Raw genomic sequence first — 17,868 nt, 5'->3', positions numbered from 1 at the left:
GATATAGTCTTTCTTCCCCCCATTCCCGCCCTCTCCCCTGTACTCCCATCCCACCTCCCACTCCCTCTCCCATTCCATTTTCCATTAAGATTCATTTTTTGTTGACTATATATATATATATATATATATAGAAGACCAACTCTTTACTAAAGAGATTCATATAAAAATTAGTGACTTCATCGTTCAGCCAGTGATAGTTCCTTAAGGTCTGGATATCACCTCGAGTAATTCTCAATTTGAAAGCACTACTGGCTGGCGCCACAGCTCAATAGGCTAATCCTCTGCCTGCAGCAGAAGTTCTAGTCCCGGCACACCAGGTTCTAGTCCCAGTTGGGGTGCCAGATTCTGTCCCGGTTGCCCCTCTTCCAGGCCAGCTCTCTGCTGTGGCCCGGGTGTGCAGTGGAGGATGGCCCAAGTCCTTGGGCCCTGCACCCCATGGGAGACCAGCCAGCACCTGGCTCCTGGCTTCAGATCAGCGCGATGCGCCGGCCATAGCGTGCAGGCCATGGCGGCCATTAGAGGGTGAACCAACAGCAAAGGAAGACCTTTCTCTCTGTCTCTCTCTCTCACTGTCCACTCTGCCTGTCAAAAAAAAAAAAAAAAAAAAAAGCACTACTTAGGATCTCATCCTGTGGACCATGGCCTAGAGCATTACTGATTTCCTTTTCCATGTCCTCTGTAAGTTCAAGGAGATCATCCGTTCTCCTATCCCTCTCTTTGTTGAGCAAGTCTTTTCCTTGGTCTCAAGTATCGACATTCTCCTCCTGAGTAAGCCGTTGCTTGCACTGCCCAGGCGGAGTCGGGCAGACACTTCTTCTGACAGGTCAGGCTCCAGCTGGTGTCCCCTCCTACCTTCATTGTCAAGTCTGATGCCAACCATCTTCTCTGTATCAGAAATTTCCCCTTTAAACACCTTTTTTCACTTCTCACTGGACATAGAAGTCCCCTTGTTTCAGCAACTCTATATTGCTTTGGAACAAGCTGAGTTGTTTCGACTCCATGATTTTGTTCCTCCCCCGAGCCTTTGGTCTTTAATGCATCCATCTGACTTCTTTGAGAACTGTGATGATTTGAAGTTACAGAAGGGACAGAACTTCCATGACTACTTCTTTAAGTCGTTCTACTAATCTTTGATGTTTCTCTCTTTCTTCTTTTTGAACACCCTCCTCCACGGTGCAATGAGGTTGCCTCAGACCTTTGCTACCCTCTTCAGAAGTTGCCTCAGAGCCGGCGCCGTGGCTCAATAGGCTAATCCTCCACCTTGCGGCGCCGGCACACCGGGTTCTAGTCCCGGTTGGGGCGCCGGATTCTGTCCCGGTTGCCCCTCTTCCAGGCCAGCTCTCTGCTATGGCCAGGGAGTGCAGTGGAGGATGGCCCAGGTGCTTGGGCCCTGCACCCCATGGGAGACCAGGAAAAGCACCTGGATCCTGGCTCCTGCCATCGGATCAGCACGGTGCGCCGGCTGCAGCGGCGGCCATTGGAGGGTGAACCAACGGCAAAGGAAGACCTTTCTCTCTCTGTCTCTCTCTCACTGTCCACTCTGCCTGTCAAAAATTTAAAAAAAAAAAAAAAAAAAAAAAAAAAAAAAAAAAAAAAAAAAAGAAGTTGCCTCAGTTATAGCCTGTTCTTGAGGTTTCCACGTTAAGGAACTCTATGGATTGCCTTTGCTATGGCGATGGCCACCTAGTCTTCGGTTATAGCCTTCTGAGTTCAAGGTAAAACCAAAGGAAGGCAGAACTCTGCGTGGCTAATCTCGGTTACCGTCACTCTGATCTTTGGATAGTCACTTATTCCATTAGGAGATTTATTACCCAGTTTCAGCATGTTGTCCCAGGATCCAGAACCTGTCAGTTCGCAAGATGAAGAGGCTGAAAATACCTCTTCTGAAGAGGACACATTCCGTGTTCCATTACAAGCAGAAGTTACCATGGGCTTTGTGGTCAGGTGGAATGGGAATCCAAATAAGCTGGCAGCATCGTAGAGACTGTTTTTCACATGATGAATAAAGCAATCTAATCTTGGTCTTTTGGCTGGTATTTCATCAGTGTCCACTGTAGAAAACAGAGTGCTGTTCGAGCGCCGCCTCTTCAGAAGGGCCCGGGAGGGGGGCGCTGACCGGTCACAGAAACGGAAAATGGTGCCGAGAATCCTCACCAGCCATCTACATCCCAGGCCTGAGAAGCAGCGGCAGCTGACAACCCCGAGACACAAACCCCAGAGCCGCTGCCGCCTTGCCCGACTCGGCCACCACCGCCAAGACCCAGGCGCTCCACTCTCACCTTTTCTCTAGCACACGTGCAGACACCTTATTTGTTTATTAATAATAGAGAAATAAGTGGTACCCAGTGCTGATTCAAGTCCCGGTTGATCCACTTCCAATCCAGCTCTCTGTTAATGTGCCTAGGGAAGCAGCAGAGGATGGCCCAAATGCTTGGACCCCTGCATCCACATGGGAGACCCTGAAGAAACTCCTGGCTTCTGGCTTTGACTCAGCCCATCCCTGGCCATTGGCCATTGCGCCCATTTGGGGACTGAACCAGTGGATAAAAGAGTCTCTCTCTTGCTCTCGCTCTCTCTCTCCTGGTCTCTCTTTCTCGCTCTCTCTCTGCCTCCCTCTGCCTTTGCTTCTACCTATCTGTAACTCTGCCTTTCAAAAAATAGGTAAAAATAAATAAATGGTGCCCAGTACTGGATCAGGTGTTAATCGAGCTGCATCTCACATCTTCATGTCTGAGAATTACAGCTCTTCCAGTGGAAGTGAGTTGTTTCCTTCATCTGTCTATCCACCTATCTGTCTATCTGTCGTCCATCATGGATCAGCTATCATCTTTTTATCTCACACTTTCTGACACTGGGTGAACTGTCATTGTTCATACTGCACTTCATGTTTTTCTTATCTTCAATTGATATTTTGGCAAAAAAATCTAAATCCACATTTTAAAAGGAAGACTAATGCTGCACATCAAAACAAACAAAAAAATTAAAGTGACCTTTTCACATTTGGTTCCCACTGACTAGTAAAAAAGCAATTCCATGAAAATTTTCACTGATTCTTTTTCAGTAATATGAGGGTGGCAGGAACCTGGCAGAAACTCTCCTCATTTGGAACAAATAATGTCTTAGAAAGAAAAAGCCAAATTTACTGTTAAAAATAGAGTTTTAAAAAACCTCTTCTAATAATAGATTTTACAAATATATCGGAGGCAGCTTGCATGTTTGTGAAGCAGAATGCTTCATCATTGTTCTCATCACAATGTCAGTATTAAAAACAGAAAGCATAAGGCAGTGAGCTGTGTGCACTTTAAAAGGATTTAGACAGTCCAAGTCCATGCTTTTGGTATAAAAAAAAATGAGGATCTAGCTATATTTAAAACTGTTTTGGCCAATTTCAGAGAAAAAGTTATCCAAAAATTGAGCTGTATAAATTGCATGTTTACATCCAGCATTCAAATATGGGCATTTAAGTTTGGTTGGAGAGTAAGAAGACTTATTTTTCCAACTTATTATGAACTAGCAGTGCAGTGCAGAGGAACAAGGGATTGTATCTGTGTTTCTTTCTATATCTATACATGTTCTCTAAAATAAGAGATGCCATTCAGTGGGTCTACAGAGGGAGAGGGGATGAGAAAGAAATAAAATATGTAAGATCTTTTCACCATCATTAATAAAAATAAGAACTTGAATCCTTTTTGGTATTCTTCTCTGAATATGTATTCTGCTCTTGAACTGTGTAAATTATTGGTAACCCAATAATAAACATCTCCCAGTCGTCTAACCTGTAAATGAGAAAAAAAATCAGATTACTGTTCTTTGTGGATTGTTGTTAGAAATAAATACATAAACAAGAGTGTCAATTTGTTAAGTCAACAACAGGAGTCACTGTGCACTTACTCCTCATGTAGGATCTCTGTCCTTAGTGTGCTGTACATTGAGATTTGATGCTATAACTAGTACTCAAACAGTATTTTTCACTTTATGTTTCTGTGTGGGAGCAAACTGTTGAAATCTTTACTTAATGTGTGCTAAACTGATATTCTGTATATAAAGAGAATCAAAAATGAATCTTGATGTGAATGGAAGGGGAGAGGGAGTGGGAAAGGGGAGGGTTTTGGGTGGGAGGGACATTATGGGGGGGAAGCCATTGTAATCCATAAGCTGTACTTTGGAAATTTATATTCATTAAATAAAAGTTAAAAAAAGAAATAAATACATCAATTATAAATACATCTTTTCAATGAAAAAAGAGCATTTAAATTTGAAGCACAAGTATTAATCTGTAGATTCTCTTGATTAGAGCTTTTATTTACAACACACTAAAAAGATAAAATTTTAGTACAGTTATTTGTGGAAAACATTTGGATGTGATTAAGAAATAATTATTTAAAGGAAAATTATATTAAAATCTTATTCACTTGCTACTTATGTTAATATGGAATTACAAAATAAGGTGTTTTGTTAATGGATAAGAGTCATGCTTTAGATTTGTTTCCAATGCAAAATAATTTCTGTGAAAGGACTATTAAGGACAACCAGAAACAAATTTATAAAACTTAGAAACATGAATAGAGATGGCTTTGGCTAAGAATCTTTTGTTATCTTGTCCTATATTTTGTAAGTGTTGGTATTTTCTTATTTGAAAATTCATATGAACAAAAAGTTTTGTTAGTAGCCTTGTGCTTTGGCTAGATAGTTGGATTATTTTTGTTAGTCTTTAGAACATCAGCACACATATCTTCTGGCTTACGCTATTTTTAGAAATTTTGTCTTACTCTTCCTACTTCACATTGCTTTGTCCCTATGAGAAGGTGACATGAACATATTTCTATTTTGTATGAAGTGAAGTTTATCAAGAAGAAATACATATGGTGATGATGATCTGGAAACCAGGGAAATAAAATGAACCTAGGGCAGTACATCAAATGGCTTTGGAGTCCCAAGAGAAAAGATAGAAGATTGCATATCATTTCTCATTTGGATAAAACAAGATCAAGGGAGTCAACTATTTCAGATACCCTGGCTTTGTCCCAGGGCGTCATACCCCCCCTTCCCTTTTCTTTTAAAGATTTATTTATTTGAAAGGCAAAGTTATACAGACAGAGGGATGTGTGCGGGCGTACGCGCACATACACACACAAACACACACACACATACACACACAGAGTGAGATATCTTCCATCTGCTGGTTCACTCCCCAAATGGCTGCAATGGCCTGGAAGCCAGGCCAGGTCAAGTCAAAAGCCTACAGTTCTATCTGGGTCCCAGGCACATTAGCAAGGAGCAGGATCAGAAGTGGAGCAACCAGGACTGGAGCCAGCACCCATTAAGGATACCAGCACATTGGACTGCAGCTTAATGCTCTGTGCCACAATGACCCAACCCTCATTGCCCCCATTTGACCAAATATCACACTCAGTTACAGAATTAGTAATAGACCAATATATTTTGTAGAGAGTATAGAAATATTGGATAAATCACCAAGAATAGCATGTCTTTGATGAATAACGATAACTAACAATTAAAATAAAGAATCTGTCATCTACTATGCACTGATGTCTTGCATTGTTTCAAGAGCATAGTTGTTTATGTAGGGTGGCATAGTATGCTACCCCCAAATTTCCATATTGACATAAATATTAATTTGAGCTAAAATCACTTGAAAAACAGCAGTTCCAAGAAGCACATTCAAATTTACCCCTTTCTGCATGAAAAGAAGAGAAAAAAAATCTCTGTGAAATATATCTTCTCCATACAAGGAAAAAAGTAACATTCTTTGATGGGATTCCACAGTCCAGAAAGTATAAACCTTGTATAAATAAATCTTATCTTCCTTAGCTGCCTCTCCTTATAATTTACTTATTTTCCACAATTGTCTCTCTTTGCTCAACATAATACAAAAAATTTAGATTTTACCTCTTTTTTGATCATCATTTCATTATGAGGATCCCAACTTACATAGAACTTTAAAATATGGATATATGTAATTTATAAATATGGTGCCCATAATATTTATATACAATATTTACATATATTATATACACTAAATATGTATGTCTATACATTGATATTATATATAATATACTTTCTTCTTATTTACCTTATGTTAGTTTGATTATCAGGCCCATCTGGGACTCTAGAGACTAGAAGTAAGATTTTGCTTCCCCTACATTCACCTTCTATAGACTTCAAGTGAGCCCTGTGAATTAGAGACTGATTGTTATATATTGAACTGTGTTTCAGTCATGTTTATCTGTTCAAACTGTAGCCCTCAATGTGATTTGCCTTGGAGACAGGGCCTATAAATGAGGTAATAAGGGTTGAGATTTTATCCCCTAAGAGCAATGTCCTTATAAGAAAAGAAAAAGACACCAGAGGGCTCTGGGTTTGCTTGCAGGCAGAGGAAAGCCAGGTGAGCACACAGTGAAACGGTGGTTGTGTGTGAGCCAGTCAGAGTGCCCTCACCAGAAAAACTCTGATGTAAACTTCACCTTGAATGTCTATACTCCAGAACCTGAAGAAAACAAAAGTCCGCTCTTTAAGCTATCCAGTCTATGATGATTTGTTATGGCTACCTGAACTGACTAGTGAAGTGCTGTTATTCTTATTTTATGAATGTGGAAATTGAGGCATAAAGAGTAAGAGATTAACTGGGGTCAGTGCCGTGGCTCACTTGGTTAATCCCCTGCCTGTGGCTCTGACATCCCATATGGGCGCCGGGTTCTAGTCCCGGTTGCTCCTCTTCTAGTCCAGCTCTCTGCTGTGGCCCTGGAGGGCAGTGGAGGATGGCCCAAGTGCTTGGGCCGCAGCACCCGCATGGGAGACCAGGAGGAAGCACCTGGCTCCTGGCTTCGGATCAGCACAGCGTCAGCCATAGCAGCCATTTGGAGGGTGAACCAACGGAAGGAAGACCTTTCTCTGTCTCTCTCTTTTTCACTGTCTAACTCTGTCAAATAATAATAATAAAAAAAGACAGAGAGATTAACTGAGAAACTGTGTGATGGCAAAGGCAGGTCTTAGAACCACTCTACTACTTCCTAGTGACATTTGTGGGTGGCCAACAGGGCAAGGAGTTTCCAATGGAAGGGTTAAAACATAAACTAGTCAAAGGCTTAGTTGGATCAGTTGGTTTCATTTGCTTTGTCATTGCATAACAATATGCTATAGACATTTTTCCAGGATAATAATATGTTTAAGACTACCAGATACTATGTTAACCATTGTCTTTCATTGCATTTATTTTATTACATGCAATGATTTACTTAAGCTGAGCTCTATCAAAGGGACTTCAAGTACTTTTTTTAATTTATTTATTTGACAGGTAGATTTGTAGACAGAGAGAGAGAGACAGAGAGAAAGGTCTTCTTTCCACTGGTTCACTCCCCAAATTGCCGCCACAGCAAGCACTGCGCCAATTTGAAGCCAGGAGCCAGGTGCTTCCTCCTGGTCTCCCATGTGGGTGCAGGGCCCAAGAACTTGGACATTCTCCACTGCTCTCCCGGGCCACAGCGGAGAGATGGACTGGAAGAGGAGCAACCAGGACTAGAACCCGGCACCCATATGGGATGCCGGCACTGCAGGCAGAGGATTAACCAAGTGAGCCATGGCATCGGCCCCTCAAGTACTTTTAAATTTTCCTTTTTTACAATTGATGAGTGCAAATGTTGTATATGCCTTTAAAATATTTGTGTAAGTTCATGCATATGCCTGTGCCATCTGATCATGGTTTCTTCAAAGATCTCTAGATGTGGACTTGCTGAGTCAAATTTTATGCATATTTTAAGCTGAGCAGAAGTTGCCAAACACTGACTCAAGAGAAATATGTGCCAATAACAATGAAATGTCATTATTCCTTGGCAACTGTAGATTTAATACATCTTTTACAGTCTTGTTATCCCAGTCTAATAAGTAAAGTAGTATTTTTAAGATTATGTCATTGAATTCGGATCTGGCTAAAAGGTCCATGAGAGTCTCACAGGCATGGAAAGTCATGACATGGTGGCAAAAAACAATCCAAATGAAAGATCCTGGTGAACAAGACCCCAGCAGAAGGAACAGGCCATCAAGGAGAGAGGCGCCATTCTCTGAAGGGAGGAAGGAACCTCCACTGTGATATGGCCTTGACTAAACAAGTTCAGAATCGGTGAACTCAAGGGGCTTCCATAGCCTAGACAGCTCATAGCAAGAGTCTCAGGTGATTGCTGACGTCATAAATAAGAGTGCCAATTGTTAAATCCACAACGGGAGTCACTGGGTACATGCTCCCCACGTAGGATCTCTGTCCTTAACGTGTTCTACTATGAAACTTAAAAAACAACACTACTAGTTAAACAATACCCTGTACCTTGTGCAGTTGTGTGAGTGCAGCCTGTTGAAATCCTTGCTTAGTATATACTAAGTTGATCTTCAGTATATGAAGATAATTGAAAATGAAACTCTATGAAGAGCGGGATGGGAGAGGGGGTGGGGGAGGGGAGGGTCACGGGAGGGAGGGAGGTTGGGGGGGGGAAGCCACAACAATACAAAAGTTGCACTTTGTAAATTCACATTTATTAAATAAAAAAAATAACTATATAACAAACAAAAAAAGAAAAAAAAAAGATTATGTCATTGAAAAATGATTCAACTTTTGAATTATAACTACTTAACTGAACTTTTTAAATATCAAATAGGAGCATGGAGTTAAAAGTAAAATTGTTCTGACCTAGTCTCCAGTTAGTCTCTGTTAATGACTCTAACAATGACTCTAACACTCTTGTGTAACAAATACTGCTCTGCCACTTGCTATTTTTTTTGTTAATTTTTGTTTTTTTTTTTCTATTTTTTTTATACTTCTTCTTTAACAGGGGAGAGCGTGAACTCAGTCCCCCACTACCACAAATTATGCAGTCGAGTTTCCCACATTTGGGGAAATCACAGGGGTCAGCACTCCCGCAGTGCAATGGGAGAGCCTCGCCCTGGGAAAACCACCTCTTGATCCTGGTGTCTCCCCTGCCAGGTAAGTATGCCACTTGCTTTTTAAATTACATCTTGGATATCCCTTAATATTATTACCATATTGTTTTAAACAATTAAGAAGTATTCAATTAAATACATTTATATTATTACATTCAATCAACTTCATATTGATAATTTACTTTTACATTATTTGCTATTACTTATGAAGCCATTATAAATCACTTTGTTTATTTAATACTTTTGGACACTCTTGGAGTCTATCTGTGGGATAATGTAAGATTTTTGAAAGAACACCAAAAAAGAATGATTCATAAAAAAGAACGAACATAACCATGAACAGGAAAGCACAACAGTTTAACCATACAAATGTAATACTAGTGAATAACAGAAAGGAAAAAAGGAGATAGAAATGTATTTTGTGTATACCACATGCTACAAAATGTACAATGACTCATTTTTTTTTCTGAAAACAAGATATCTTGTTAACAAAAACCATTCTACCTTCTTAGAGGACTAAAAGTAATCAAACACAGAAAGAACAAATGTGATTTTACAGACACTCATATTGGTAATATGACTATCCCCCAGATCAAAATCCATATGCCTACACAGCAGCCTCTAGGATTAGAGAGTTGTTGTGCATCACAAGCAAGGTTGCAGGTAGAGTAGGATTTGAACCCATGATGTTCAAGCCCATCCTGCTTGGTATTATACGCCATTGTTCCCAAGAGGGAAGAGCGACAAAAACAAGAATGATGATATTCCTACAGGCCCAATGTTCTGTCTGGAAAAGTTACCAACACAAGATTACAAGCATTGGGAAAAGGCAGATACCCACATCTGAGGACCTGGTCTAGAGTATTTTTCTTCAGCCAATCTGGTAGTGATATTCTATTTTTTTATGTGGAATTCTACAGAAATGGCCTTGCACATGGAAGCCCAGGGGCATGTGAAAACATAAAGTTAATTTGCTGAATGTAGGCAAGGCTTTGAAAAATTGACATTATAAACATTTTAAATGTGAGAATATATATAAGTCACAGTGCACAAGCAATTTTGGTCATTTTGTAGAATTCAATAAATATTCATTGACATTTTGTTTTGTTTTTAAAATGCTTTCCATATGTTATAACATGTGATATGAGAAATAGAGTTCTATTATATTTCATTAATTTTTTGGAAACATTAGAATTTATTTGATTTCTCATGAAATCACAATAAATGGAAACATGAAAGAGATGTCACATCTAACTATTGTGGAACCCAGACGAGTTAGAACTTTTAATGTTATGCTAGCTAAGAATAATAAACCAAAATAAACTAAGCAAAAATCACATAATAATAAACACATTTATCTTAATAAATATAAAGTTTATGAGAAATAAATATAAATATGAAGTTTATGATAAATCACAGAATTTTAAAAGTAATTTTTCAATGAAACCATATTCTACATTATTTGTTTCAAGATCTTCAACATTTGTTCAATATGTAATTTATTAGAGAATATAATGATGACTAATTTTTAATATGGCAAAATTCTCTTCATGAAGCATAGGAAAGATCATATAACACATCATAGCTTGTCTGTTACAAATGAAAAATTACTTTACACTACTATACATACAGAAACATGACTTATGGCTTAATATAAAAAATTAATGGTGCCTTTCTTTTTCATTTTAATGAAATTTAATATGGGACTTTCCAGTACTTCAAAACAGTTTATTCTTCCTTTTTAAATAAATTAACCACAAATTCTTAATAAAGAAATGTGCTTTCTAATGCATTTTAGACACTTGTATTTTTCCAAGAACATAAAAATAAGCACAGGTGACATGATGTTTTATTTGAAATAAAATTATGGTCTTTAAAATTGTGTATATATATATATATACACATATGTATGTATAAATATAAATATAGAAAACCAACCGCACAAAGTGCTAGTCAAGAATACGATTTTCATAAACCTATAAAGTAAATCTATAGTTTCAGGAGAAAGAAGAAATTAATACCTTGTGCTGATGTGAAATTATCAGAAAGCAAAAGGTTTCTCCATGTTATAGCTCCAAAATTAGTACTCTCAATCCAGAAGCTATAAACTTTAATCAGAAATTACTATGCTATTAATTTTAGTTCAATCAGAATTAAGTGAACTCCTGAGAAGTATGAATTGTATTTTACAGTGGTTGTGAATACAGATGTCAAGTGATACAGCTGGGATCAGTCAATCTGTGTGTGCCGCTGGAAAATTGTGGGGAATTTAGCTCCTTCATTTGTGCTTCAGGTCCCTCATCTGTTAAGATATGGATAATGCTAATGCTTTTTTTAAAATTCATTTTTTTTCTTTTTTTATGTAGTAAATATAAATTTCCAAAGTACAGTTTATGGATTATAATGGCTTCCCCCCACCCCATAACTTCCCTCTCACCTGCAACCCTCCCATCTCCTGCTCCCTCTCCCATTCCAATCACATCAAGATTCATTTTTAATTATCTTTATACACAGAAGATCGATTCAGTATATATTAAGTAAAGATTTCATCAGTTTGCACCCACACAGAAACACAAAGTGTAATATACTGTTTCAGTACTAGTTATAGCATTGCTTCACATTGGACAACACACTAAGGACAGATCCCACATGAGAAGTAAGTACACAGTGACTCCTGTTGTTGACTTAACAATTTGACACTCTTCTTTATGGCGTCAGTAACCTCCCTAGGCTCTAGTCATGAGTTGCCAAGGCTATGGAAGCCTTTTGAGTTCACCGACTTCGATCTTATTCCAACAGGGTCATAGTCAAAGTGGAAGTTCTCGCCTCCCTTCAGAGAAAGGTAACTCTTTCTTTGATGGCCCCATTCTTTCCACTGGGATCTCACTTGCAGAGATCTTTCACTTAGGTCTTCTTCCTTTTTTTTTTTTTTTTTTTTTCCAGAGTGTCTTGGCTTTCCATGCCTAAAATACTCTCATGGGCTCTTCAGCCATATCTGAATGCCTTAAGGGCTGATTCTGAGGCCAGAGTGCTATTTACGACATCTGCCATTCTATGAGTCTGCTGTGTATCCCGCTTCCCATGTTGGATCGTTCTCTACCTTTTTGATTCTATCAGTTAGTATTAGCAGACACTAGTCTTGTTTGTGTGATCCCTTTGACTCTTAGACCTATCAGTGGGATCAATTCTGAACTGAAATTGATCACTTGGACTAGTGAGATGGCATTGGTACATGCCACCTTGATGGGATTGTATTGGAATCCCCTGGCACGTTTCTAACTCCACCATTTGGGGCAAGTCCGATTGAGCATGTCCCAAATTGTACATCTCCTCCCTCTCTTATTCCCACTCTTATATTTAACAGGGATCACTTTTCAGTTAAAATGTAAACACCTAAGAATAACTGTGTGTTAATCACAGAGTTCAACCAATAGTATTAGAACAAAACAAAGAGAAAATACTAAAATGGATAAAGTATTACATTGTACATCAACAGTCAGGACAAGAGCTGATCAAGTCACTGTTTCTCATAGTGTCCATTTCACTTCAACAGGTTTCCCCTTTGGTGCTCAGTTAGTTGTCGCCGATCAGGGAGAACATATGATATTTGTCCCTTTGGGACTGGCTTAATTCACTCAGCATGTTTTCCAGATTCCCCCATCTTGTTGCAAATGACCAGATTTCATTGTTTTTGACTGTTGTATAGTATTCTATAGAGTACATGTCCCATGATTTCTTTATCCAGTCTACTGTTGATGGGCATTTTTTAAAATTCTTTCTGATAATTATGAATCTTTGATTTAATAAATGCTAGGACCCTAGAATGATGCCTAGAAAATGATTAGTGCTATGTGAAGGTAAATTGTATTTTTAAAACACTTAAAGATTCTTTTGCTCAAATTCATAGACTTGTATGCATTTGACTAGTGTAGAGAATTGAAAAAAAGAAAGTATTATTGCATTATAATAAATATTAATGGAGGGAGATTCAGACTTCAGGTAGGATTACAGGCATTATCAAGCATATAATTTTTAAAAGATTTTATTTATTTGAGAGGTAGTTAGAGAGAGGGAGAGACAGAAAGAAAGGTCTTCCTTCCACTTGTTTACTCCCCAAAAAGCCACAACAGCTGGAGCTGGGCTGATCTGAAGCCAGGAGCCAGGAGCTTCCTTCAGGTCCCCATACAGTTGCAGGGGCCCAGGCACCTGGGCCATTTCCCACCACTTCCTCAGGCCATAGCAGAGAGCTGGATTAGAAAAGGAGCAGCTTGGACAAGAACCGGGGCCTATATAGGATACCAGCGCCATAAGCAGAGGCCTACGCCACCACACTACAGTGTTGGTCCCAAGCATATAATTTAAAGAAATATTTCTGAATATATAACATGTAGATATATGCTTCACAAAATTATAACTAAATATAGCAAAATAATAACTATAAATGTTTGTTATAATTATAAATTTTATTAAATTTCAAATAGAGGCATTACCTGTGATATATATCTTTGTCAAAATTGTTTGTCCTTTAACACTTTGCTCAACTGGATGTCATTGACTTTTCCTTTTGAAAAGTTGGAAGGATATATATTCCTTTAAAAACTAAAATTAGATCTACCATGGGACCCAGAAGTACCTATAATCAGCATTTTACAAAAGAAATGGACTCATTATATGAAAGACATACCTGCAGTTCCAAGGTTATACCAGCACTATTCATAACAGTCCAGATCTAAAATCATCCCAGGTGTCCATCAACAGATGAAAAGAAATTGTGCTATCTTCAACGTGGTAGTAATCAGACCAAAAAAAAAAAAAGTGAGATCAAGTAATTTGCAACAATATTTGATGGAATTGGGAGAAATTGTATTAAGTGACATAAGTCAGACATAGACAAATATTATATATTTTCTTCTCATACGGGAAACTAAAAAAAAAACAATCTGAACATACAATAGTGATTTCTAGAGTTGTGAGAGGGTGGAGGAAATTTGGAGGGAAGGCTGGATAATGAGTACCAAATCACAGCCAAGGGAAATAAGTTCCTAGCCATACTCCGTATGGTGAGTTGAGTATAGTGCACCATAACCTATCATATTTTTTGAGCAAGCAGAAGAGAAAAGTTTGAAGGTTCTAATCATAAAGTAATGACAAGGACAGCAAAAAGTTACCCTGATTTGTTCATTAGACATCTATTGAAATGTCACTGTATTTCCCATAAATATGTACAATTTTTTTTTGACAGGCAGAGTTAGACAGTGAGAGAGAGAGAGAGAGAGAGAGAAAGGTCTTCCTTTACCGTTGGTTCACCCCGCAATGGCCCCTGCAGCCGGCGCACCACACTGATCCGAAGGCAGGAGCCAGGTGCTTCTCCTGGTCTCCCATGGGTTGCAGGGCCCAAGGACTTGGGCCATCCTCCACTGCACTCCCGGGCCACAGCAGAGAGCTGGACTGGAAGAGGGGCAACCAGGACAGAATCCTTGGTGCCAGCACCGCAGGTGAAGGATTAGCCTAGTGAGCCGCGGCACTGGCCAATGTACAATTTTTTTTTTATTTTATTTTTTATTTTTTTGACAGGCAGAGTGGACAGTGAGAGAGACAGAGAGAAAGGTCTTCCTTTGCCGTTGGTTCACCCTCCAATGGCCACCGCGGCCGGCGCGCTGCGGCCGGCGCACTGCGCTGATCTGCTGGCAGGAGCCAGGAGCCAGGTGCTTCTCCTGGTCTCCCATGGGGTGCAGGGCCCAAGCACCTGGGCCATCCATCCTCCACTGCACTCCCTGGCCACAGCAGAGAGCTGGCCTGGAAGAGGGGCAACCGGGACAGAATCCGGTGCCCCGACCGGGACTAGAACCCGGTGTGCCGACGCCGCAAGGCGGAGGATTAGCCTAGTGAGCCGTGGCGCCGGCCTTGGCCAATGTACAATTTAAAAAAAAAAAAAAATGAGGGGCGGATTTTTGTGGCAACAGTTGTCACTGCTTGGGACTTCTGCATCCCAAAATCAGAGTGCCTGGTTCCAGTTCCAGTGACTCTGCTTCTGATTCAGCTTCCTGCTAATACATCCTTGGGAAGCAGCAGCAGATGACTCACATAGTTCCTTCCCTGCCATCCAGATTGGTGATTTGAACTGAGTTCTAGGTTCCCAAATTTTCCCTGGTCTACCTTGACTGTTGTGGGCATTTAGGGAGTGTATCAGGGAATCTAAGATCATTCTCAGTAGCCTGTCTCTGTCTCTCCAACTTCCCCACTCTCACCACAGTGTGTACGCGTCTTTCAAATAAAATGAAAATTTTTTTTTTTAAAAGTGAGAGCATTAGAGATTGATGCAGTCTATTGCCTTCAAATTTTAAAACATTAATTTACTTGTGCAATCCACCCAAGATCTTTTTTCAATCTACAATAGATAAATACCTATAATGTTTAACACTGATGATTCCTGTGAAAACTAAACAATCTGGAGGATATTTTCCAAGTTTTTGTTATTCAGGCCACAGCAGTGCTGCATGCTATTAAGCTAGATTCAAAACTTATCGCATGTTTTAACTTACATGGCAGTTGGTTAATATTTAGGAGTAGGCTGGCCCCTGGATAAGTATCTCTGAAAATGTTGTCATGTGTCTTTTAAAATGCAAATGTGTTATTAATTAGTTTAAACACATAATTAATAATGTGTATATTATTCAGGTTTCTTTGGTTAGGTGACTGTATTTTTAAAGTCTGAGATTAAAAATATCGAGCACATGTGCTGTTCTCCTCAAGCAGTCACTCTAAAGCCTTTACAATTGTTTTTGCATTCAATTATTGCTCATTCACTTCAAGCTGTAGAATTCTTTCCTTGGTAATGCAACCAATTCAGGCTTTGATAAGCAGGACAGTCCCTAGATACTACAAACATCTCGGTATTTGAGAAAGGCCTGTGTATGGAATTCTTCAAATATCTACACCCACTTATATCATGCGAATTGCAGGTGAAGCCCCAGAAGCTAGGACTCTAGTCAGTAAGCATGCAGATCATGTCTTTTGAAAAATATAAAAGAGATGATTTGTTTTAAAAATTCTTAAAGAATCATGATGAACTAGCAAAGAAACTATGCAAGAATCACAGACAGAAGACTTTACACTGAATGAACTACAAAAAATGTGACGCTGAGGGATGCCTGCTGAAGACCAGAAATGCAGTTTGTTAAGGAGCAGCTACCTGTGGGACGACAAAGGGAAGAGGTAAACAGTAACTGAAAGAAAACTCTTTTAAGGGAAAAGATGTCATTCTCCATTGCCTTTTCTCTTGATGTTGGTGTGAATATCACCAAGGGGAAGCACCTCTGCACTTCTGAGCTCTTAGAGACAGACTTATTTCATAATTAATAAATTCAAATTATCTTTATTCTGCAAAAAAAAGGGTCACACCCAGTTAGAACCTGAACACAGAGACGTCCAGTTTAGCACTATTTTGTATCTCCCTCAGGAGCTATGAAGAATGATGAGGTTTTCGTAAGAAAACTCTAAAGTAAACAGAAATTTTCTCCTGAGTAGAAAATTTTTTGAAAATTTCTTCTGGGGCCGGCGCCGTGGCTCACTTGGTTGATCCTCCGCCTGAGGCGCCAGCATCCTATATGGGCGCCAGGTTCTAGTCCTGGTTGCTCCTCTTCCAGTCCAGCTCTCTGCTATGGCCCAGGAGGGCAGTGGAGGATAGCCCAAGTGCTTGGGCCCTACACCCGCATGGGAGACCAGGAGGAAGCACCTAGCTCCTGGCTTCGGATCAGTGCAGTGCCGGCCGTAGCGGCCATTTCGGGAATGAACCAATGGAAGGAAGACCTTTCTCTCCCTCTCTCTCTCTCTCTCTCTCTCTCTCTCACTGTCTATAACTCTACCTGTCAAATAAATAAAAATAAATAAATAAATAAAAAATCTCTTCTTCTTTGTGGATGGAATCTAAATCCAAACCATTCCAAATTTAGTAGTGGTTTGTGTTAGTGTAAATGTTATTTTTTCATTTTATATATTTCCCAAAGGCCTTATTTAGATATGATAATTTTTCTAGCCACAAATTCACACTGTGTTATGCATAATTATGTATATATTTTATTGTAATCCCCTTTATACTTGGAAGGTGAATAATAGAGCAGAAAGAACATTCTTGAAAGACAAGACCAATTCCTCCTCATTTATTTAATTTTCAGAATATCATTTTTATTACTTACACATAAATTTATTGACCACTACCTCAATATAACACATATTATATCCATTGATTTAGAAAAATTATGCTATTTAATTTTCAAAGCAATTTTAAGAGACAGCTAATGTAATTCTACTCATTTTTTTTTTCAAGCAAAGAAATGGAGATTAAATTATTTGCTTTGTCACATAGGCAGTAATTGAAGGATTCAGGAATCTTTATAGTCTGGTTGGCTAACCAAAGTGAGATTCTGCCTTCTTGAAATGTAAAGGAAAGATTTTACATATAGAAACTTCCTATATTCTGGACCTGGACAGCCTGAGTTTAATTCCCAACTCTACCATTCATTCACTTTCATTCTTACAATGAGTCTATAAACTAGATATTATTTATAATATTTTGAAATATAGATAATTAGAGCTTAGAGAAATTAAATACCTAATTGGCCTAAAAGAACATGACTAGTAAGTAGCAAAATTAGCATTGACTTGAGATTTTTTAACTCCAAACCCTGTGCACTTTCTAAAGCATTGCCTTATTACTTATGTCAATCTTAGTTAATCTTCCCCTGAGCACTAGATGGTAGCTCTAGGCCCGCTTGACTGTAAAGTTTATTCCCTATAAAATTCACTGTCATTGAACCATATTTGTTATCTAGCTGCCCACCATTTTGATATTTTTGACATATTAAGAGCTTATTGATCTAAACCTTTGCTGTAGCATCCTGTTGTGGATAAATCTCAAAT

General features: G+C 39.0%; 1 non-coding gene and 1 pseudogene across 1 annotated transcript; both read right to left on the bottom strand.

The window, feature by feature from the left end:
- Positions 1-551: 551 nt before the first annotated feature.
- Positions 552-9,671, bottom strand: LOC100348768 (sentrin-specific protease 2 pseudogene; annotated as a pseudogene).
- On the bottom strand, positions 8,838-9,000 carry LOC127484013 (U1 spliceosomal RNA). Its single transcript, XR_007910796.1, has one exon. It is a non-coding gene; the product is annotated as a U1 spliceosomal RNA (small nuclear RNA).
- Positions 9,672-17,868: the final 8,197 nt, after the last annotated feature.

The sequence above is a fragment of the Oryctolagus cuniculus genome, chromosome 12 (assembly GCF_051225735.1).
Source record: "Oryctolagus cuniculus isolate XC-2025 breed Fujian yellow rabbit chromosome 12, ASM5122573v1, whole genome shotgun sequence".
NCBI classification, from domain to species: domain Eukaryota; kingdom Metazoa; phylum Chordata; class Mammalia; order Lagomorpha; family Leporidae; genus Oryctolagus; species Oryctolagus cuniculus.
This window is presented reverse-complemented; position numbering and strand designations above follow the sequence as displayed.